The 23,239-nt window shown below is 33.8% G+C and overlaps 1 protein-coding gene across 2 annotated transcripts in view; it reads left to right on the forward strand.

Annotated features, from left to right (window-relative positions):
* The window catches only part of LOC107452609 (synaptotagmin-C), a 226,477-nt gene that overhangs the window by 76,153 nt on the left and 127,085 nt on the right, over positions 1–23,239 (forward strand). The window lies entirely within an intron of this gene.

The raw sequence follows: 23,239 nt of genomic DNA on the forward strand, positions 1-23,239 counted from the left end.
ATCAAAATTTTGATAAATTCCCTCTACGGCATCATGGGCAACAAACAGTCGTGTCTGTCGTACTTGCCCATTGCCATGATTATCGTCACACTCGCACGCTATCAATTGCTGGGGTCGTATCACTACTGCAAGCGTTTGGGATATCGCGTGTGTTATGCCGACACCGATAGCTTGATGGTGGAAAAATGGCCACACGACCATTGCGAAAGCATCAATGCTTTTTTAAACTTGCCTCACGTGGAGCTCAAATATGAGAAACGCATTAAACGCTTGCTCGTCTTATCCAGAAAGCGCTACATTTACGAATCGGTGCAGGGACAAGTGGTGGCCAAATGTTTTCAGAAACGGGTCAATGAACTCGTTGAATTCATGACAGCCTTGGTGTTGGAAAATGTGTGGAATTTCATCTACTCGACCCGTTCAACTCCTATGGCCATACAAGATGTGCCAGAAAATGCCGTATCCAACGCTTGGCTGGAGGAGGGTCTTTCCTTGGAAAGTCGTGGATGGTTACTGTGGGTCGAATTGATTCAAAAGGCTTGTTACAAATGCAGAGATCCGACGAAATACTCCATCATCAAGAAAACAAAACACGTGAGCGAGTACAAATCCCAAAATTGCGCCGCTTACCGCATGTTGGAAAGGTACCCAGAAAAGGCAAACGATTACATTGAATACACGTATTCTCGAGCAGATGTGAGCGAAAAACATTGCCGATCGTTTATCATGGACGCGCGAGAATGTAAATGGGTGGATTATGCGCAAATGTTTATCAACACCAAAAAGACATTTTGCATTTTGTTAAACATGGCCTTTTGGAAAAGATCAAAGACGCCTATAGAAGAATGTGACATGGTCATGAATACATTGAAATGGAAACAATTGATGCATGCCGAATTGTTGTATTGGCACGCTCGAAAACAAAATATCGTCATGCTGGTGGAAAAGGGAATAAAATACACATTCAGTGTCAACAATCATGTGGTTGATAAAAAAGTGCGTATCACACGAAAATTGCAGCCGGACGAGTGGGATGATGGACCCACTACCAGCCACCCATCTAAAAACACATTACCCATCAAAAATAAAATTCTAGAGAAGAAGCAATCTGCAACACTTTCAAAGAAAAGCAAATGTGAATCCAAACGTTCTGCCACACCCAAGAAAAAACGAGCACTGGAAGCATCTGCCACTCCCAAGGAAAAACGAAAATGTGAGAAATCTGAATCCACTGCTCCCAAGAAGAAAAAAAAATATCCAATGGATTCGACAAAGGCCACTGTTAAACACGCAAATTCAGAATCGAGCAAAAAAGATAAATAAAGATGAATTCACATAGACAATGCCTCATTAATATCGAAAAGGAAAAAGCATGTCGGGCCAGAGATAGGGCCGAGACAAGCATGAGATATCTCAAATATTTTTTGTCAAACTTGCTTGCAAAATTTAACAAAGATGAAATACAATATATCGTTTTGAAAAGAGAAATTGATGTCGTTCACTCATTAACCATGGAGTTTCACAATTCCATGGTCAACACGGAAATGCATGTATTTAATCACCCAATTATAAATAACCAATTGCCAATTGACAAAGAAAAATAAGTTTTTCTCTATACACACATTATTGAAAAAAAAAAAAAAAAAAAAAAAAAAAAAAAAAAAAAAAAAAAAAAAAAAAAAAAAAAAAAAAAAAAAAAAATTTTTTTTTTTTTTTTTTTTTTTTTTTTTTTTTTTTTTTTTTTTTTTTTTTTTTTTTTTTTTTTTTTTTTTTTTTTTTTTTTAAATCTGTATCTAGTCATGCCTTGAAATGACTTGTCTTGAGCTCTTGTTAGTTTTGATTAAACAAGATGAGTGAATTGATTGAAGACCACTTAGAATGTCAGATTAATGTGTACCGTGAAAGTATGTATCGTGACCGAAGACACCTCAGTAATGATGCAGTAAGCATTATGGATGATATTACACAGATTATAAATATGTTAGATCGGACTGATGTTCGTTTTAATATTTTGCAGAATCATCTGAAAAAATATAAAGAGTCATACACTGAGTTGAACAAAACTCTTGAAGCTATCGAAGTAGCATTGGCTCTACTCGAAGGAATTTCAAAATCATCCACTCCATGTGACGAAGTTGAACCGGCGAGAGATGACAGCGAACGAGAAAAAGAATAACTAGAAACAAGTTTAAAAAAAAAAAAAAAAAAAAAAAAAAAAAAAAAAAAAAAAAAAAAAAAAAAAAAAAAAAAAAAAAAAAAAAAAAAAAAAATTTTTTTTTTTTTTTTTTTTTTTTTTTTTTTTTTTTTTTTTTTTTTTTTTTTTTTTTTTTTTTACGTTGTTGGTTAAAGTCAGACGTTGAGTCTTGATGATCTCAGTCTCGTCAGAATTTCTTGAAGCCCTCCAACTCGCAACTTTAGAATTTCTAGAGCCTCGCAACTTTAGAATTTCTGGGGCCTCGCAACTTTAGAATCTCTCGGAGCTCACAACTTTAGAATTTCTTGGAGCTCACAACTTTAGATAATATTGGTCCAAGTTCAAACGTCAATAACTTCGTTAAAAAAAAAAAAAAAAAAAAAAAAAAAAAAAAAAAAAAAAAAAAAAAAAAAAAAAAAAAAAAAAAAAAAAAAAAAATTTTTTTTTTTTTTTTTTTTTTTTTTTTTTTTTTTTTTTTTTTTTTTTTTTTTTTTTTTTTTTTTTTTTTTTTTTTTTTTGACGTTGCAGGTTAAAGTCAGACGTTGAGTCTTGATGATCTCAGTCTTATCAGAATTTCTTGAAGCCCTCCAACTCGCAACTTTAGAATTTCTGGGGCCTCGCAACTTTAGATAATACTGGTCCAAGTTCAAACGTCAATAACTTCGTTAAAAAAAAAAAAAAAAAAAAAAAAAAAAAAAAAAAAAAAAAAAAAAAAAAAAAAAAAAAAAAAAAAAAAAAAAAAAAATTTTTTTTTTTTTTTTTTTTTTTTTTTTTTTTTTTTTTTTTTTTTTTTTTTTTTTTTTTTTTTTTTTTTTTTTTTTTTTTTTTTTTTTTTTTTTTTGACGTTGCAGGTTAAAGTCAGACGTTGAGTCTTGATGATCTCAGTCTCGTCAGAATTTCTTGAAGCCCTCCAACTCGAAACTTTAGAATTTCTAGAGCCTCGCAACTTTAGAATTTCTGGGGCCTCGCAACTTTAGAATTTCTGGGGCCTCGCAACTTTAGAATCTCTCGGAGCTCACAACTTTAGAATTTCTTGGAGCTCACAACTTTAGATAATATTGGTGCAAGTTCAAACGTCAATAACTTCGTTAAAAAAAAAAAAAAAAAAAAAAAAAAAAAAAAAAAAAAAAAAAAAAAAAAAAAAAAAAAAAAAAAAAAAAAAAAAATTTTTTTTTTTTTTTTTTTTTTTTTTTTTTTTTTTTTTTTTTTTTTTTTTTTTTTTTTTTTTTTTTTTTTTTTTTTTTGACGTTGCAGGTTAAAGTCAGACGTTGAGTCTTGATGATCTCAGTCTTATCAGAATTTCTTGAAGCCCTCCAACTCGCAACTTTAGAATTTCTGGGGCCTCGCAACTTTAGATAATACTGGTCCAAGTTCAAACGTCAATAGCTTCGTTGAAAAAAAAGAAAAAAAAAAAGAAAAAAAAAAAAAAAAAAAAAAAAAAAAAAAAAAAAAAAAAAAAAAAGAAAAAAAAAGAAAAAAAAAAAAAAAAAAAAAAAAAAAAAAAAAAAAAAAAAAAAAAAAAAAAAAAAAAAAAAAAAATTTTTTTTTTTTTTTTTTTTTTTTTTTTTTTTTTTTTTTTTTTTTTTTTTTTTTTTTTTTTTTTTTTTTTTTAACGTTGTAGGTTAAGAGCAAGCGTTGAGTCTCGATGATCTCAGACTCGTCAGAATTTCTTAAGGCCCTCGACTTTAGAATCTCTTGAATCTTGGAACTCGCTACTTTAGAATTTGTTGAAGGCCTCAACTTTAGAATTTCTTGCAGCTCTCAAACACTCTGAAATCTATGGATGACCTCACCAAAGAATTGTTAGCCGACTTGCCGACTGAATGCCCACCCGATGATTCGACTGAAAATGAAATGTTTGAAGCGTTTGATTTTTATGATTGGATGACCACACTCGCTTCCACAGTTTTGACGGAAAAGAAAACACCACCCGTTGAGATACGTGAAAGCGCGTTTGCTCGTGTCCTAGGCTCTCGCCTCCCACCCTCGTCACATTCCACAAGCTTTGTTCACAAACTCTTTTCTGGACACTATTGGTTTGAAATGATTTTGGAAATGGATAAAATTAGAACGAGGAAGCCAAACACTCGCGTAAAATATCCCGAACCCCCTCTTTGTCTCTTACACGATATTCGACCTTTTAGACTTGGAAACACGGGGAAACGAGATTTGGTGGCGGGATCATTTTCATTGCGTTTCCCCACATGATACAACAAAAGCAAGTTTACAATGTGGGTGACAGCATTAGCGCTAGTCATTTTTTTACTGTATTTCTATTACATGGCGCAATCTGACTCCTTATCCGTTTCTAAACCCTCGACTCCATACGTCCCTTCCAAACCAACGTTTACTCAACAACTCGAGTTGAATGGATCCACATTTCAATACTCGACCCACTCTACTGTCGATTGGAAAGTAGATTTGCCCAATGAATTCAAAATACAAGACGAAACCATTACTTTGGGAGATGTTTGCCACGGTCAACCCAACGGTTTTCGCGTGTTGGCTACTGGAAAACCCTTGTACGAGTACTTAAAAAGGGATAAAACTCTCGAAAATAATGTGCAATTTGAATCCAATGCCACTACCACGTTACGAGACAAACGAGTTTTTTACTTTACGTGCCAAGGTTCCCAAATCGATAAACTGCACATGTGCCCTCCTGGTCACCTGTTTACCAACCAACAATGTGAACCCATCCAACCTTGCTCGGGTGAAAAGGATGGAAAACGTTTTGCCAATCCTTATGAGTTAAATTTGTATTATGAATGCGAAAAGGGAACGAGAGCGGCTAAAAAATGCCCTTCCGATGAAATTTTCATGCACGACAAATGTGTCAACACGTCTGATGCGTCCGTCTATTGCCAGTTTCACAAGGAACCCAAAATTTTAAATTCCAAAACGCTACTCGTCTGTCGAGACAATCAAATGACGTACGACACGTGTCCAGAGGGGTTTCGATATTTCGACACAGCCGTATGTGAGTCGGATGCCTGTTTCAATATACCAGATGGAACGCTCATCCCTCTCCCCGATCAGCAAAATGGACCTTTCACATTTTCGCCAGGATATAGAGTGTGCATGGGTGGTAAAGTGGAACGCGTTAACATGTGTTCTCCAAATTGGGACCCCTATTTATCCGAAGGGGATGATTTGACTCATTTACCACTCGTGTTTGACGGCAAGAAATGCTCCGTCCCTTCCTTTGGTAAAAACGTCCACTCTACCGATCCAGAAATTGTGGTGCCAGCCTATCACTTTTTAAAACACGTACCCAACTGGAAGTACTCATCTCAAATGGATCGCGTCACAGGTTACGAGTTCAAAGAGACGCGAAAACGAGTTCACTTGGATCCAGGGCAACGGATAAACAAACGTTTTAAGCGAGAATCGGCTTGTGACAACACTGTTCAAAAAGTACCCATGGGTGGACAACCCGACGCGTATTATGATTGTCAGACGGAAACAGTCCAAAAATGCCCTGCGAACCATTATTTCGATACTAAATTGTGTCAGCCACGCCGAGAAAATGTTTTTTCGTTCGAAGGATTCGATTTCTTTTCCTTTGATTCGTTGAGCATCAGTAATTGGATAAAGCCGTGGAACTACAAGCTCCCCACCAAAACTTGCGAGGCGTCTGAGACATATTTGGAAGCGTTTAACGTGTGCAGTCATCCAGAGTGCGCAAAATATCCGTTTCTTTCCCTCATACCCTCGTTTAAACTATCGCTCGAAGACGGTTCGCAGTGCCTGATGGAAAATGAAAGGTTGATTAAAAAGGAATCGCTCGAAAAACGTTTGTATTGGTCCCAGAGGCCCGTGGAGAAGACGTACGACGATCCATGCGAGCCCGGGAATCGACTCCGGTCTGGAAATTTCGTCTGGGACTCTACCATTTACATGACGTGCGATGAAAACGAACCCTTTTTGTTTTGCCCATCCTCCAGCACGACGGGCATTGAACTGATACAAGGGAAAAAATTTGCTTGTATGGCGCCGAGCATGAGTTTTACCATGCCAAGCTACTCTACGGCCTATTTTACAAAAAACCAGGTCAAAAGAATAGTGTGGGGAGATCCCACACCAATTGTCAAGATTGACGGTTTAGACGTCCGCATTCCAGAAGAAGGATACGAGATTGATGACAAAAAATACCCCCAGGGTTTTAATTTGCAAACGTTTCGAAATAAAGTCGTTATAGAATACCAATACCAACTCACTTATCCACCTGACGTGGTGTTGACGGAAGACTTGCAAGGTCGAGTGTCTAGATTTGGGGGTGGATTTTTAATGAAGAGAGGAGACTTTACAACGAGATCTTTGGGTTTTCCAACCTACACGTTGAATTATAAGGCGATTGACTTTGAAATGGAATGAGAAACAAGGATGGGTGACCGATCCATTATACACGGTGTATTGTTTTATACGACAGTTTATGTAAACTGTATATTGCTTTCTGTCGCTATTCTAACGGGGAGATGGATATTTTTACTATTGATATTGTTGACAATCGGTTTGACTGCTTACATGATGTACATGACGTCACACAATGATGAACACTTGAAATCGGTCGGAGTCTGGGTGGAGAATTTATTCTCCCAGGGAATGCAACGAGTAAAAGAAATGATACCAGCATAGTAAAAAAAAAAAAAAAAAAAAAAAAAAAAAAAAAAAAAAAAAAAAAAAAAAAAAAAAAAAAAAAAAAAAAAAAAAAAAAAAAAAAAAAAAATTTTTTTTTTTTTTTTTTTTTTTTTTTTTTTTTTTTTTTTTTTTTTTTTTTTTTTTTTTTTTTTTTTTTTTTTTTTTTTTTTTTTTTTTTGACGTTGCAGGTTAAAGTCAGACGTTGAGTCTTGATGATCTCAGTCTTATCAGAATTTCTTGAAGCCCTCCAACTCGCAACTTTAGAATTTCTGGGGCCTCGCAACTTTAGAATTTCTGGGGCCTCGCAACTTTAGAATTTCTAGGGCCTCGCAACTTTAGAATTTCTCGGAGCTCACAACTTTAAAATTTCTCGGAGCTCACAACTTTAGAATTTCTTGGAGCTCACAACTTTAGATAATACTGGTCCAAGTTCAAACGTCAATAGCTTCGTTAAAAAAAAAAAAAAAAAAAAAAAAAAAAAAAAAAAAAAAAAAAAAAAAAAAAAAAAAAAAAAAAAAAAAAAAATTTTTTTTTTTTTTTTTTTTTTTTTTTTTTTTTTTTTTTTTTTTTTTTTTTTTTTTTTTTTTTTTTTTTTTTTTTTTTTTTTTTTTTTTTTTTTTGACGTTGCTGGTTAAAGTCAGACGTTGAGTCTTGATGGTCTCAGACTCGTCAGAATTTCTTGAAGCCCTCAACTCGCAACTGTAGAATTTTTTGGAACTCGCAACTGTAGAATTTTTTGGAACTCGCAACTGTAGAATTTCTTGGAACTCGCAACTGTAGAATTTCTTGGAATTAGTGACTGTAGAATTTCTTGGAATTAGCAACTTTTGAATTTGTTGAAGGTCTCAACACTATACTAGAGAAACAACCTATTGAAGCAAGTCATTCCATTCGCCATTTAAAATGGAATTGTTATTCTCTGATGAAACATCTAGTAAGTGGTTGAAAAGAAAACAGCAGCGTGATTGTTGCAAACAACCAGATTTCAACAATACCTTACGCCAAGATCGCGCTATAGATGAACCGCCGAGTTTATATCGCGTTTGTAAGAATTGCGGCTTTAGTATAAAAGTAAAAGCGTAAACATAACGATTAAAAAAAAAAAAAAAAAAAAAAAAAAAAAAAAAAAAAAAAAAAAAAAAAAAAAAAAAAAAAAAAAAAAAAAAAAAAAAAAAAAAAAAAAAAAAAAAAAAAAAAAAAAAAATTTTTTTTTTTTTTTTTTTTTTTTTTTTTTTTTTTTTTTTTTTTTTTTTTTTTTTTTTTTTTTTTTTTTTTTTTTTTTTTTTTTTTTTTTTTTTTGAAGTTGTATATTTAAGCTCTGCTTTGAGTTTCGATGCTAAAACTATTGGATTGAAATAAAGGTTATACATGGATCCTTCATACACGTCTGAAGAAATTTTGCAAACGACATTTGCTGGGCTGGAAACATTTCTACAAAACACTTTGGATCCCAATTCATTTCAAGCTTTCCTTATTCAAAAGAATAACCTCTTCCCCACTTGGAATCACTTGTGGGAAAGACTCTACTTTTTTCTCGTCAATCATTCATTGAGTCGCCGGGAAGAAACAATTTCCAGTTTAGCTCATATGCTGTCAGCTGATGAATCTTTTCATAGAAATTTACAAAACTCTTTGACTTTCCACGAAACATTTTGGAATCAAGTGTATTTGAATTTGCTTGCAGCAAAGGAGCGAATACAATGTTGAGTGTCTCCATTTTGGAACCTTTTGGAATTTTATCTCTAGCAAGTGGTTTACTATACTCTATTGGTGTTTTGACATTGCAGACTCATGAAACTACATTTCGTTTGCATTTCATTGTGCTCACATTGATTATTTTTTTGGCACTCGTGTCAATCACCATGTTTAAATACTTGAAATATCGGTATACATGCGAGAAAATGGATGATATTGTAGCGTCTATGAAAATACGATAGCCAATTCTAAATCATCTCTATAAAACCCAACGACATCACCCTCCTTCCATCCAAACAGCTGAAAATATCCTAAAGGTATGGAAATGCAATCAGGACTGGCCTCTTTTCGTCGATAGTGAACATTTTGCAACGTGATTAAGAACATTCTACATGCCAAATCAAATTTTTCGGAAAGTATTTGACCATCCTCATATTCCACGCATACTGTATTTGAATTGAAACCGATGCTGCGTATTGGTTTGGTAGCGAGGTTTCTGATGACGCTTGCGTAAAATTCCATGATTTAAACAAGACGATGGAAACTCCTGATGTAGAAAAAATTGCAAAGGATCTTTTAACTAAAAACGCCGTCTTTCAAAAGATTTTCAACGAGAAACTGGAGTATGCCAATATTCAACCGGCTGAAAGTGAGCTGGCGGCAGCAGAGTTTAAAAGATTATATCCAGCTGTACTCGATGGGAATTACAAAATTTTTCACAGCCTGTGGTATGCTCAACAGGTGCAAGGGGATTTTTGTTCTCCAGAGGATCTACAATCAGAAAATTTCGAATCGTCTTGTTCGCAAAATATATACGATGCTTCAAAACGCAAGTATCTAACTCCAAAAGTTGTGCAAAATGGTAGACGCAAAAAAGTTGAAAAGTTTGACTTGTTTGGATTTATATCGAAAAAACGGGCAAGTCAAAGCTTTCACCAACTGGTGTTTGAAGATTCTGAATACACAGATGACATTTTGAAGGAAGTGCTACTCAACAATGAAAGAGAGAACAATCTCTTGGACGGTATTGCAGAGATGGCGTCAGCATTAAACAATTGCAGCACGTACAAGATTTTAAATTTGCATCCAGTGCCAAGCGTTAAGTAGAAGAGTTAAAAAAAAAAAAAAAAAAAAAAAAAAAAAAAAAAAAAAAAAAAAAAAAAAAAAAAAAAAAAAAAAAAAAAAAAAAATTTTGATCTATTTAAAAAGTCAGTGAGATCTAGGCAAAGAGTCATCGGCTAAACAGGACTGAGCGCAAAACATTTACCTGTAGTTATGATTTTTACTGGATATATAGCATGCTGTACATTTGAGGAGCGATTTAAATGTGCATTATTCAACATTTTGACGAAAGAAATGATCTATTTGAAAGTACCTAATGACACAGGAAGACAATCCAATTTAGAATGCATTCCAAACAATGCCATTATTTTTGTGGGTGGAATAAATCAACTCACATGCTTTCAGAAACTCTTTGGTTCACGCAATTCCATCAAAATAAAATGTTTAGATTCCATCAACGTTCAAGAATATCCCAATGCTAAGGATCCACTGATTCCATTTTTATTTAGGGATAAAATATATTATTCGAAAGAATACTTTCAACGCAATGCAAGATATTTGGCGAGAATGATTGAACCGACTGAGCTACGAAATTGCAATTCCAGTGACATTAACACTTGTCCAAGTCTTTTCCAACTGTCTATGGCTGCAGTTTCTGATTCCATTGATAGTTATGATTACTTAAACGACTTAAAACTACCAAAGTGGTTTGAATACGAATTAAAATATAAATTCGTTCAAAGAAAAGCGAAACCTCAACTGAGACCCATCAACTTTTTAATGGCCGCCATTTTGGAAAGCAAAATTTTGAAAAAGTTTCAAGGAATAGATTTCATTAATCCGAATATGAGCAGAGCTTTGAAAGACATGAAAAAGCCGCTGAAATTTTACAAGAGGTATGTTTTTCAGAGACGTATTGGAAACCAGCAACTGAAATTTCGAATTTTAGTGACTGAAGGAATTTTTTACGCCGTCTATGGAGATTGTTTGATTGAAAACAGACACTTTGGATCTATTTTGAAAAGCATACAAGGACAATATGAAAATATTCATGTAGATACTGTGCATTTGAAAAAAGTGAACGAAACTTTTGGTGATGTGTACATTGTTGAATTTTATCTAAACATTCGAAAATGTCGCAACAAACGAAAGATTATAGTGTGTTTAAGAAAAGATGGTACACTTGTCGTATATCCAACTTTACTCCGTTGTATAGATTACTTTATACAGGACCTAACGCCAGAATTACTTCTTGCCATTGACTTGGAAAAACAACATAATCACATTTTCTCCGTAAAAAAAAAAAAAAAAAAAAAAAAAAAAAAAAAAAAAAAAAAAAAAAAAAAAAAAAAAAAAAAAAAAAAAATTTTTTTTTTTTTTTTTTTTTTTTTTTTTTTTTTTTTTTTTTTTTTTTTTTTTTTTTTTTTTTTTTTTTTTTTTTTTTTTTTTTTTCGAGAATATAAAAATTGTTGGTGATATCTGAATTCATCACATCATCATCAGCTGCATAGAACTGAGCGCAAACTATTTACCTATAGTCATGATTTTTTCTGGATATATAGCGTACAATACATTTAAGAAGCGATTGAAATATGCATTATTCAACATTTTGACGAAAGAAATGATCTATTTGAAAGTACTTGATAATGAAACAGACAGACAATCCAGTTTAGAACTTATTCCAAACAACGCCATTATTTTTGTAGATGGAATAATCAACTCAAACTCTTTCAAAAAATCTTTGGTAATCACGATTCCATCAAAATAAAATGTTTAAATTCCATCAACTTTCGAAAATATCCAAAGGCTATGGATCCTCTGATTTCATCTGTAGAACATAAAATATATCCTAGAAAAATACATATTCAATGCAAAGCAAGATATTTGGCGAAAATGATTGAACCGACTGAGCTACGAAATTGCGATTCCAATGATATTAACACTTGTCCAAGCCTTTTCCAAATGTCTATGGCCGCAGTTTCGGATTCTATTGAAAATTATGATCACTTAAATGACTTAAAACTACCAAAGTGGTTTGAATATGATTTGAAATATAAATTTGTTCAAAGAAAAACGAAACCTCAACTGAGACCCATCAACTTTTTAATGGTTGCCATTTTGGAAAACAAAATTTTAAAAAAGTTCCGAGGAATAGATTTTATTAATCCAAACATGAGCTACGTTATAAAAAAGCAGTTCAAATTTTACAAGAGTTATGTTTTTTGTCATAGACGTAAGGGAAACCAACGTCTGAATTTTCGAATTTTAATGACTAAAGGATTTGATGGTTCGGTCTTTGGAATCAGGGATTTGTTTGTAAACAGACATTTTAGAGCTATTTTGGAAAACATACAAGGAGATTATAGAAGTATGGATATCGATAAGGGGCATTTGCCAAAGGTTAGAGAAATATATTTCGGTGACGTGAACGTAGTTGAATTTTATCTAAAAGTTCGAAGATATCGAAAGACACGAAAGATTGTAGTGTGCTTAGATGAAGATAAAGAACTTGTTGTTTATCCAACTTCAATCACTTGTATAGATTCATTTATACAGAACGTAACACCAGAATTACTTCTTGACGTTGCCTGTGATAAATATCATGATAATCGAGATTATCACCCGGAATCATCAGATGAAGAATACTCGGAATCGTCGGATGAAGAGCACTCGGAATCGTCAGATGAAGAGGACTCGGAATCGTCAGATGAAGAGGATATGACCAATTTGTTTCGTTTCTTTTATTAAACTTACGACAATTTATAAAACTCCCTGCAACCACGTGTTCCACGTGCCATGTCTCAATCTATGGGTGAATAAGCATCAGACTTGTCCCATATGTTACAACGAAATATCTAAACGTTTGCTGGAACAAATTAAATGTACGACGTCAACTAAACAAATTCAAATCGACGCTCATGTTAAACGCCTGGATATTGTGAATGAGCGGCAGCATATTTTTATTTTAAAAGTCATACGTGAAGTTGAGCTGTGGCGTTTACCAGTGCTCTTAAAATTGCGTCAGAGCTTGTGTCAGGATTTTAAAAAAAAAAAAAAAAAAAAAAAAAAAAAAAAAAAAAAAAAAAAAAAAAAAAAAAAAAAAAAAAAAAAAAAAAAAAAAAAAAAAATTTTTTTTTTTTTTTTTTTTTTTTTTTTTTTTTTTTTTTTTTTTTTTTTTTTTTTTTTTTTTTTTTTTTTTTTTTTTTTTTAAAGGCTACAAAAATCAAACGTTGAGTCTTGATGATCTCAGACTCGTCAGATTTTCTTGAAGCAGTCCACTCGCAACTTAAGAATTTCCTGGAACTTGCAAAGATGGAAATGGAAAGTGATCAAGATACATGTTCAATTTGTCTTCATTCTTTCAAGCAGCTTAAAATTTATAAAACGCCCTGCAACCACGTGTTCCACATGCAATGTCTCGATCAATGGATTAACAAACATGAAACCTGTCCTATGTGCCGCTTTGAAATATCAAAAGGTTCGTTGAAGAAAACACCAAAACAAATTAAAATTGACACTCATACTAAATACCTTGATTTTTGTCAACAGCGACTACATGTAATTATTTTACAAATCATATGTGAAATTGAGAATGTAACATTATTGCTTAAAGAAGAGGAATCCGTCTATCAATTGATAAATGAACAACGTAAACTGTTCATGGAGTCATCCGCTGTGGCGTTTACCAGTGCTCTTGAAATTGCATTAGCACTTAGACAACACTCAAATGTAGAATTGGAATAAGTGGAAAAAAAAAAAAAAAAAAAAAAAAAAAAAAAAAAAAAAAAAAAAAAAAAAAAAAAAAAAAAAAAAAAAAAAAAAAAAAAAAAAAAAAATTTTTTTTTTTTTTTTTTTTTTTTTTTTTTTTTTTTTTTTTTTTTTTTTTTTTTTTTTTTTTTTTTTTTTTTTTTTTTTTTTTTTTCCAATATATCTTTGTGTGCAGAGACATGCATTTCATTTTCTGCATGACTGACATTCAGAGATGGAGAGGGATCAAGACAGATGTTCAATTTGTTTCGTTTCTTTTATTAAGCTTGCGACCATTTATAAAACGCCCTGCAACCACGTGTTCCACGTGCCATGTCTCAATCTATGGATGAATAAGTATCAGACTTGTCCCATATGTTACAACGAAATATCTGAACGTTTGCTGGATCAAATTAAATGTACGAGGTTAACTAAACAAATTCAAATCGACGCTCATGTTCAACAACTGGATATTGTGAATGAGTGGCTGCATGTTTTTATTTTAAAAGTCATACGTGAAGTTGAGAATGTAGCTCCATTGCTTAAGAAAGAGGAATCCGTTCATCAATTGATAAATGAAAAAGGTAAACTGTTTAAGGAATCGTCCGCTGTGGCGTTTGCCAGTGCTCTTAAAATTGTGTCAGCACTTGAACAACATGAAGTAGTAGAATCAACAAGCCAGAATCAACATGGAGATGCAACAATGTAAAAAAAAAAAAAAAAAAAAAAAAAAAAAAAAAAAAAAAAAAAAAAAAAAAAAAAAAAAAAAAAAAAAAAAAAAAAAAAAAAAAAAAAAAAAAATTTTTTTTTTTTTTTTTTTTTTTTTTTTTTTTTTTTTTTTTTTTTTTTTTTTTTTTTTTTTTTTTTTTTTTTTTTTTTTTTTTTTTTTTTTTAATTGATTATATCTCGATTGGCTGAAAAAAATCTCTTTGATGCGTTGCGATGGTGTAATAAAGACGTCAGCCGAGAGCAATGTCTATATATCTACATCGAGTCAATACTGTGGAAGAAGCTCCCGTCTCCGATGTATACCTCCTCTATAACATTACAGGTGGTATTTCCTATGTAAAAAAGCAAGATTATCTCCATTTTGCTCATCATTGGTGCTTACAAAATACATTTATAGCTTGCACGTTGGATTTGGCATCGGCCGAATGTCATTCCGTGGTTTTGGATTTGGATTTCCATGCGGATGGTCAAACGAGTGAATCCTTGTTCGATATCATTCTTCCTGAGATTCATTCCACCCTCAAAATGACATTTTTGACACACGTTAACCATTTTACATATATTATTGCTGCTCGATCCGACGGGCATGGTGTTCACGTTCATTTACCTGAATTTCTCATATCGCACGACGATTACATACTGTTGTGTGAATCTTTGAAACCCATCTTACGATATTCCATTGTAAACAGGGGAACCTATACGCTCGATATTTTGCAAAACATGACACTTGCGGGATCAGCCAAACCCGACACACAACCCTACATGGCGCTTCAAATACATTACGTGGACGAGAAAAATGAATACATGATTGATTTCAGTAAGCCGTTGGATGTTCAACTGGAAAAAATTAAAAAATCATTTAAACGCGTCAAATACAATCTAGAGTCGTATTTTCGCAAATTTCTGTTTGTCGAAAGGCAACAGATTCGACAACACATTTTGAATTTTATGATGCCCGTCGCAACACCCTTCCCTGCCTTGTATAAATTGTCCTACCCGACCCTGATTGGATGCATTCCAAATGAATCGAGTGATTTTCAAGCCATTTGTTCATTTTCATACAAGAGTTCTTCGGCCATGGGATACATTTTCAAAGGGAAAAAACTATTGTTTGACGGCACTCATTTCTTGAAAAGCCATCATTATTTACATTTCAATACATTTTTATTAAGCAATTTCGAAACCAATAACGCCGCCTTAAAGAGTTGGTACGAGCGCGGAGCACGTTTGACACCCAACTCTACCAATGTCAATCCCATTTTTCATAAAATGAATCAAGGATTGCGAGAAAATAACGACAGGTTTGTAAGAGATTCCAATCCCATCAAGACCATCATGGAGTTTAACGACGGCATTTACTTTTTACCCATGTTTTATGCATTGTGCAAATGCTTAAACACTTCCTCTGTGGTGATGGTGGCGCATTTAAAAGGAACCTTGGGCAAGGATTTTTTTCCGCTCTTGGATCGCATGGAACTGGTGGATGTGGAACACACCAACGTTACCATGAAGGATTTCACAGAAGAAACCATCTATTTTTGTGGCAACAATTTGTGCAATCGCTACGTCCGCAACAAGGACAAGCTCAAGCAAATTGTGACCGATTCACAGCGGGCCATTCTGAGTGTGACGACGCCACAGCAAATGGTGGAGCTGTATCGACGCATCCAAGAGAGTCACTTTCCCATCAAGGTGTTGCGCATGCTCAATTCGTTGCGAAAACCATCGACGTACATTTGGAATTATTTGATTGAATCGTGGAAAGAAATTTCGAGCGAAAGTGAAAAGGAATCGCACCTGAGCAATTTGTGGCAATCCATCGTTTCGTGGTTGCAAGAGTACAAGAGGTGTGGCAAATTGGGTGGACCCGACGATGAAACGATTCAGAAATTTAACCTCAGGGCAGTGACGTCCACCATTACAAGTGATTCGAATCTGGAACAGAAATACATTCAAATGGATCGTCACAAGTGGTTTATCCGTTTGCAGGACGGTTTACTAGACATCTTGACTGGACACATTGGAGCTACGGTACCCGAGTTGTTTTTATCCGATAAGCGTCTCGGCATTGACGTTTCCAGGCAAGAAATGATCAAATTGTATCACAACTCTCCCGATTTGGAAAAATTGTACGAATTGATGACTGACAAATTTTTCTTTTTAAAATATTTAAAAGCGTTGTTTACGGATCGGACGGACGATTTGTTTGACACGTTACACGAAATGATTCAAGAAGAAATGTCGCACATTGCTTACGATCCCTATGCCAAATCCATGATGCATTTTTACGTTCATTTGTGTAAGTACACTGCATTTGAACACGATTTGCTCATGTACTTGTGCGATGTGCTGGCGAGCATTTTCATTGCCACCAATTATGAGAGAAAATTTTTCGTGTGCAAAGGCAAAACATCCAACGGAAAGAGCAAACTCTTTGAGATTCTGGGTCGCGTGTTTGGAGGCTATTACCATTGTATCCAATCGGACAATTTGAAACCCAGCAATGCCGCGGGTAACGCGACTCCCGACTTGGCTTCGACCATTTTCAACTGTCGCATCGTGACATCCGAAGAACTGGAAGGTAAATTGAACGAAAATCGTGTCAAACAAATTACGGGAAATTCTTGCGTAACCTTTCGAAACATGTATGAGGCCAGTCAAGGAGGCATACCCACTGCCAAGCTGTTTACGTCGACCAACAACGTACCAGACTGTCAAGCCACTGAAGCATTTCAAGATCGCGTCACAGCCATTCCCTTTTTGTCGCGATTTGTCAACAAGCCACCGAAAACAACTTCGGAACAAGTGCAGCTGAATCGATATGGAAAAGATGAATATGCCGTCGAAAGATCATTTGTGGGATGTTTTTTAATACTCTTGTATCACTTGAAAAAACACATGAGTATTAAAGATGGGTTGCTGCATTATCGAGACGAGCCACCCAGTGTAGTGGAATATACTCAAATGTATTTGTTTAATACGGATGTTTACAATCAGTTTAAAACGCATATGGATGTGCAAATGAGCGATGATCACATTACCACCATGACGGATCTTCGATCAGCTGTGCGTCAATTTCTGAAAAATACCAAAAATAACACAACTCCAGAGGCAGATTTAATTGTAAAGTTTGAGGAGGAATTTAGCGAATACCGTAAATCTGATTTACAATTGGGATCGGTACGTCACAATAGTATATTGGATCAAGAGGATGAGCCCTTGACATTTGAAAACAGTATCTTGCAAGAAGAAAACAAAAGCAAAAGAAGCGCAACGTTTGAAGATTTGACAAACAAAAAACGAAAAGTGGAATCTGCAATTGTGTATTATGATCACATCATCATTAGAAACTTGCGTAGGACAATAGAATCCTAAAATCCAAAGGGGGTGAGAGTTTGAAACTGCTCAAGGGCACAAGACGACAATTCTAAAAAAAAAAAAAAAAAAAAAAAAAAAAAAAAAAAAAAAAAAATTTTTTTTTTTTTTTTTTTTTTTTTTTTTTTTTTTTTTTTTTTTTTTTTTTTTTTTTTTTTTTTTTTTTTTTTTTTTTTTTTTTTGACATTGTGCTTTTAAGGCGAGTCTCAATGTTCTCACCTCATCAGAATTTTTTGGAGCTGTCGCAACTTGCAAAATTTAAATGATGAAGAATTTGGATAATCTCTCGATGCCAAGACAACGTAAATATTAAACAACACATCGCAGGCAACAAGGGATTAAGGAGGGTTGAGATAACGTCAACCGGCATATGCAATCACACAACATTTCGAGACCTGCTGGCAACTCTGAACCACGTACATACACGCCGTTACCTGTAGAGTCTTTGCAATAGAGATACGGAGTATCATCTTTTACGTACTCTAGCAAAAAATTCCAAGGAATCATTGAAATACCTTTATGATTTTTTGCCAAATACGGCGTACCATCGCTTTTTCGCAATAAAAACGGTTTCCCTTCATGCAATAAGTAATACTCGTTACCGTGTTTGTCCACCGGATAACGTTGTGTGCCGTCATACATTTTTGCAATTTTGACACTTTGTCCTTGTTGTATTAAACAACTTTTCTTGTTTCGAAGAGGATAATACTCGTTTCCATCAACGTCACTAGCGTAAAACTCTTCAAACCGCTTGTCACGAGCAAATATATAATCTTGACAGTCTGGATATATTTGGTTTCCGTACTTGTCACGGGCATACACCTCACCACCTAATCTCTTTAAAAAACCCTTCTTATCTTTGGAATAATACTCGGAACCATTTCTTCGTCGTCGATAACGTTCCATGGCGATTGATAATTACAAGATATCTCTCTTGTCTTTACAAGATTGTCCTATTCAATACCATCCTGAGGATGTAATTGAAATTTTAAAAGCATGGCGCAAGAGTCACACCAACGAAACCAAATGTTTAGTTTGCAAAGATACATTAAAATTTACAAAGGTGTCGTGGACAGTATGTTGTAAGCAGTTTTATTATGATGGTAGTATTCGGTCCTACCCCGTCCAATCGATTGCAGTCCCCACGCCTGGGTATACGTTTGCTTTACCCGTGTTGAAACGCACGTTGGACAAGTTTCGTATAGTATCGAATCAAGATTTTTTAATTCTTCCCGATCCCATTTATTGGCAAGTCAAATCCACACTCACGTATGAAAAAGTCATGAAATTTGTACAAGGTAAACCCATGACGCAACGCACCAAAGTGGTTCAACCCAAGGTAAAAGTAGACAAAATGTTGATGGATATCTTGGAAACGCCATTGAATTACGGGAGCATAGCACGCAGATCGGGTGGCAAATACACCATCATGAGATATCATGGATTCGGCAAGCGATGCACCTTGTCCATGCGGGGCATGATTGTTCCGGACGCCACGTTACGGCCCAACGAAATCCGATTACCTATCCACATTGTAAAATCATTCAACTTGCATAAGAAATGGATCATTTTGAATCGTATGCCCTCCCTACAACCCGGTAATTTTGTAGGGTTGTACGTTTCGTCTCCTGGATGGGAATATGATTGTTTTGGAATTCCATTAACTATTTTGCAAGCTATTAATGGTGATTTCGATGGGGATGAATGCAACTTGTACGTGATACCCAATGGTTTGTCGCAAGCCGAAGCCGCCACCATTTTAAATTCCGAATATTCTTTGGGTTGTTTTGTCATGCAGGGCCCAAAGCTGACGCCCAACCAGGACATGCTGGTGGTCTATTTCTTAAAGTATGAGGAGATTGATTTTTTACCTTTCAAGGCGAAAAATTTACATACTACGTTTAAAGTGTTGTACGACCATTATGGATCCCAGAAAACGTTTGAATACATTGACCGTCTGAGATTATTTTATTTGGAGGTGTTGCAAAACGAAATATGTTTCGGTTTGACGCTGAAAGAAATGGACATGTTGAGCGAGTTTGGAAGGGGATCCTTTGAAACGTTTAAGCAAAAAGCTGAAGAAACCAATGGATGTCTGGTGTCTATGGTTAAATCGGGTGCCAAAGGCAGTTATGAACACTTGTATCAAATGTTTGGGTGCATTGGTTATCAGGAAGACATGTACGTTAAAAGTTCGTTTTGGGATGGATTGGACGCAGTGCAAGCATTGGCACATGCCAAAACTTCAAACGATGCGCTCAGTAAAACGTGTAAAATTTGGGAACCCGGCTACAGTTATTCAAAGATGGTTTTCAATTTACAAGGGTTGTATGTAGATTACAAGGGACGCTTGATGGATGGCAAAACTGTTATTGAAATGGATGTATTGAACGCGTTACATTTTACAGATGTCATGAGTAGCGAAAGCTTCCAACATCTATTAAGCAAAACATTGAAATTGTAAAAAAAAAAAAAAAAAAAAAAAAAAAAAAAAAAAAAAAAAAAAAAAAAAAAAAAAAAAAAAAAAAAAAAAAAAAAAAAAAAATTTTTTTTTTTTTTTTTTTTTTTTTTTTTTTTTTTTTTTTTTTTTTTTTTTTTTTTTTTTTTTTTTTTTTTTTTTTTTTTTTTGTAAGCTCTGTTTAAAAGCTCAACGAGATCAACCCGGGATCCATATGCTATTCTCTCATCACTACTTGTTGGACATTCTCTCATCACTACTTGGAAGATGTCGGAACGTATATTACACTTGCTCAACGAGGAAAAGGATAAAGTGCAAAATCACACGACTGAACAAGAGTTAAACGGCCAAGCTGAGGTAGAAAATCAAATTCCCGAAGAAGAAACAGAGTTTTTATTGTGGTTCGATGAAGATCCATTGCATTTGCCAAATAGAGAAATCATTTTAAACCCTGGAAAAATTGAAACTGTAAAAATAGAAAGAATAATTAAACTGCGACCAAATGAAGCAGCTAAATTCTGCAACCAATTAAAAGGTGTTAAAGTACACAATGAATTCTTTCCCCTTGGATACGAAGGACAAATTGAATTGCAATTATCTACAGAGGGAAATGAGACTGTTGTGTTGCAAAAGTACCAAAGAATTGGATATTTGACAACAAGGACATATATGGTTGACGATGGAATAATACGTTTAAGAAGAAGCGTTACCATACCTACAGAGTCAGCTATTCTGACTATGAAGAGTTTGCTACTCGATCACAAAGACGGATAGGATCTTGCTAAAAAAAAAAAAAAAAAAAAAAAAAAAAAAAAAAAAAAAAAAAAAAAAAAAAAAAAAAAAAAAAAAAAAAAAAAAAAAAAAAAAAAAAAAAAAAAATTTTTTTTTTTTTTTTTTTTTTTTTTTTTTTTTTTTTTTTTTTTTTTTTTTTTTTTTTTTTTTTTTTTTTTTTTTTTTTTTTTTTTTTAAAGCACTGTTTAAAAGCTTGCGCGATCAACCCAGGATTCATATGCTATTCTCTCATCACTACTACTTGTTGGAAATTCTCTCATCACTACTTGTTGGACATTCTCTCATCACTACTTGTTAAAAGATGGAACTACCGACTATTAGGTGGCCTACAAATATTGATTACGTTGCAAAGATTCAATGGATGCATTACAATGGAGAGTGTGTACCGTATTCTTTGTACTTTGCTGCCACCTATGAGGAAAACCACGATTACGCTGTGGTCGCAAAAAAGGATTCTCTAACGTCTTTCACGTTTAACGAAGTTTTGAAAAATTGGGCATTACCTCAATCACCCTTTAAGGACTGGCACAATTTACCACCCAAGCATTTCGAGATACCTATTACACAGATGAAACTATATTTGAAAACGGAATTTTACCACGAGCATTTGAATGAACCCGCAGAAAAAGTTCATGGATGGCAAGCAAAAATAGCGACTCTGGATATGGGCACATTTATGTATTTGAATGCATTACTACCTATGGATAGTGTGACATATTGCGGACCAAAACTTGATGCTGTAAGTCTGGCTACTGATTATATAAGACAGTATGATTACAATGTTAGAGATGACGACGACAAATTTGATAACACAAATTAAAAAAAAAAAAAAAAAAAAAAAAAAAAAAAAAAAAAAAAAAAAAAAAAAAAAAAAAAAAAAAAAAAAAAAAAAAAAAAAAAAAAAAAAAAAAATTTTTTTTTTTTTTTTTTTTTTTTTTTTTTTTTTTTTTTTTTTTTTTTTTTTTTTTTTTTTTTTTTTTTTTTTTTTACAATGTGTTTTAAAGTTAAGCGCTGAGTCTTGATGATCTCAGTCTCGTCAGAATTTCTTGAAGCCCTCGACTTTAGAATTACTTCGAACTAGCATCATTAGAATTTCAACAAGCTCTCAACTTTAGACTATTTTTGTTAATAAGCTTTATCTCACAATCATCATTTCTGAATTGAAGATATCCTCGACATCCTCTTACAAAAATATCTTAAAGTCAAGACGAACGCCGAAAAAAAATAAAACATGTGTTCTGAAATTTATTGTATACGATGTCAAAAAGTCTTGGAGTTGTATTTGTGTAACAACGGTTGCAATAGACCCTTTCGCTCAATAAGGTTCTGCGATACGTGTTCAGACAAAATTCATGAAGAGCCGTCATAAATGCATCGAGATTTAAGACTCGGGGGACTAAGACAAAAAAAAAAAAAAAAAAAAAAAAAAAAAAAAAAAAAAAAAAAAAAAAAAAAAAAAAAAAAAAAAAAAAAAAAAAAAAAAAAATTTTTTTTTTTTTTTTTTTTTTTTTTTTTTTTTTTTTTTTTTTTTTTTTTTTTTTTTTTTTTTTTTTTTTTTTTTTTTTTTTCAAATGCTTACAAAAGTTTTACGTTTTGTCAAACTAGTCAGTTGTTGATGGACCATCCAGCTACAGCATCAAGGTCTCTCTTTACTCATCAGCGCTTTCTAGTATAAAACATTGTGGCACCCACACCAAACGATACGAGATATGTAATCAGTTGTATGATATAGTGCATTTGATGCGAACTGATCAAAGCCGCTCCCGTGGTTGCAGTTGCAGTACTGTAATACATTCCATACGCTGAATACGCAAAGGACAAAAATCCTATAAACACTACTACCAAGAGTACGCCAATCATTAGCATCTGTAGATTCATATTTTTTACTTTATTACACATTCAAAACAAGCAATCATGTTTAACGTTACGCAACTGCTGAAATGGAAACGCTCCCAGGTTCCACAAAAGAGCTTTAGCGTATTGATTGACGTGCAACAAATACATGTACGAAATGTTTTCTTGTTTTGCTTTGGACTTGCCATGACCAGACAATTTTTCGGTAGCAACATCATCTGTCAAGTAGATGGGCATCGTGTCCACCAAGAATTGTTGGACACCAAATGCTTCATTAATAGTACTTTTACAGAGTCTTCAAGTGGAATTTTATATCACAATTACTATCAATGGGTATCGGTGGTACTTTTATTGCTGGCGTTTATGTTTCATTATCCCTTTCGTATTTGGTCGAATCAAATGTCCAAATTTATGACAGAAATTACACACGAAATCAAAACCACAGATGATTCCGTGAGAGTTTTTAAAATTATTCAGGCATCTCAAGGAAACCGCTTGTTTTGGAAAGTGTTTGGATTAGAATGTGTTTACCTCGCGCAAAATGTTTTGATTCCGATAATTTTGAATATTTTTTTCAACTACGCTTGGTCGCAGTCTGATTGGCATTGGAATACCATATCCTTATTATTTCCCGAAATGGCTTCATGCAACTATGATTATTATTCTGGAGGAGGAATCACTACAGGAAAATT

Source organism: Parasteatoda tepidariorum, chromosome 12 (assembly GCF_982258835.1).
Source record: "Parasteatoda tepidariorum strain Cologne lab strain chromosome 12, Ptep-v5.0, whole genome shotgun sequence".
NCBI classification, from domain to species: domain Eukaryota; kingdom Metazoa; phylum Arthropoda; class Arachnida; order Araneae; family Theridiidae; genus Parasteatoda; species Parasteatoda tepidariorum.